Consider the following 1,822-nt stretch of genomic DNA (forward strand, 5'->3'; position numbering starts at 1 on the left):
TCCCTCCGCCGCTGGCCCCGCCCCCCGCGCCGCGCGCTGTCCGTGGTGCTGGATCCCGCAGCCCCCGCTCCCGCCGCCGCAGCCGCTCTCTTTGCAAAAGCGTTTAAATCGGTTTTAAACCAAAAGAGGGGAGATGGAGCTGAGCTGTGGGGAAGAACTTGTTTGGTGTGAGGGTGGTGAGACCCTGGCCCAGGTTGCCCAGAGAAGCTGTGGCTGCCCCATCCCTGGAGGGGTTCAAGGGCAGGTTGGAGGGGGCTTGGAGAAACCTGGGCTGGTGGGAGGTGTCCCTGCCCAGGGCAGGGGGTGGCACTGGGGGGGCTTTGAGGTCCCTTCCATCCCAAACTATTCCATGGCACTACGTTGCCAGCACCTTTGATGTGTGCTTGTTCCCTAAAAGAAAGGCATTTTACCACAGAAGTAGAACCTCTTGTTTTCGCCACGTTTGCCGATGTGCTGGCTTCCTTTCTCAGGAAACCAAGAGAGCAGCTCTTTTGGCTCTGGGTCCGTATTTATGAAGGCTCATAAAACTCTTGGAAACTTTAAATCTAGAGATAGACTTTATTTTTGTTTAAGAGCTTCGAATTTCACACTTGCGGAATACTTAGGTCCCTGGACCATCAAAGTCTAGTAGTGCCTGAAGAGGTGTGAAGATTGGAAGAGCAAAAATAAAACGACCACTCGATAGCAGAATTATGCCTACTTCAGGACTATTTTTCTCGGGGGGTGGGGCTGGGGGGTGGGTAATTGTCTGTTTTCTCACACTGAGTCAAGGATCAGATGTTTCCAGCCCATAATACCTGTGTGAGCGTGGCAGAGCTCACGTAACCTCTCGCAGTTGACTTTACTCTCCTGTACTTGAGAACGTATTTTACAGGATTTGTGAGAGTTTGCAGGTGCGGGGGTGTGCGGGGGGAGGGGAGGCGGTGTCACCCCGGGCTGCCCCCGGAGCTGAGCCCCGGGCAGGATCCTGGAGCCCCCCTGGAACCTGAAGCCGCACCGAGGACATTCAAGAAGCCCCGCGCTCTGCCCAGACAGAGACTTCTCACCATTTCCTGTGATCGCAAATTCCTCAGTGGAAATATTTCCCTGCACGTTGAGCTATACCGGCACTCCTGCCCCCAGGCCCAGTCCCCCCGTCCCCGGCAGACGCCAGCGGTTGCGTTTTCCTCTCCCGGCCCGCCCTCCCGTGCAGGTCCCGCAGCTCCGGCCCGGCCCCGCCGCTCCGCTGCCGGCGGGGATTCCTCCGTGCGAGGGGCAGGACCGATCCCCGAGGGACAGTTAGTGCGGGCACCCGACGGGGTGCCGGCGGGGGGACGCGGGGCGGTTTGGATGGAAGCGGGTGGCGGGGTGCGGGTGCGGTGACACCCCGGGGGGAGCGGGAGCAGCGCCCGCCTTCCCAGCCGGCGGCGGCACCGGGGGGCTGTGCGGAGGCGGCCGGGGGGCCGTTAGTCCTGCGGGAACCACAGGAGACGTTTTCCCTTTGGTGCCCCGTGCCTGGCTGGGTTTGTCCCTCCGGCGGGTGAGGAGCCCCCAGCCGCGGGGGCAGAGGAGCCTTTCGGCACAGGCTGCGGGGGACTCTTGGTGATGGGCGAGTGGCCGGTGCCAGCAGCAGCCGGGCGAGGGGCCACGGGCGGCCCCGGCAGCAGGTCCCTGGGCAGGGATGGTCCGTCTGCTCCAAACCTCAGCCCGAGGGCTCTGCCCGCGGAGAAACGCCGCCTCCTCCCGTCCCTCGGACGCTCCTCCCGGCCCAGGGAAGGGGTTTGCGGAGCGGCGGGGGGGGGGTTCAGCGGGACCCGGGCGGGGGGCACAGCGGGGGCTGCCC

This window comes from Calidris pugnax, unplaced genomic scaffold (genome assembly GCF_001431845.1).
Source record: "Calidris pugnax isolate Ruff unplaced genomic scaffold, ASM143184v1 scaffold27, whole genome shotgun sequence".
NCBI classification, from domain to species: Eukaryota; Metazoa; Chordata; class Aves; order Charadriiformes; family Scolopacidae; genus Calidris; species Calidris pugnax.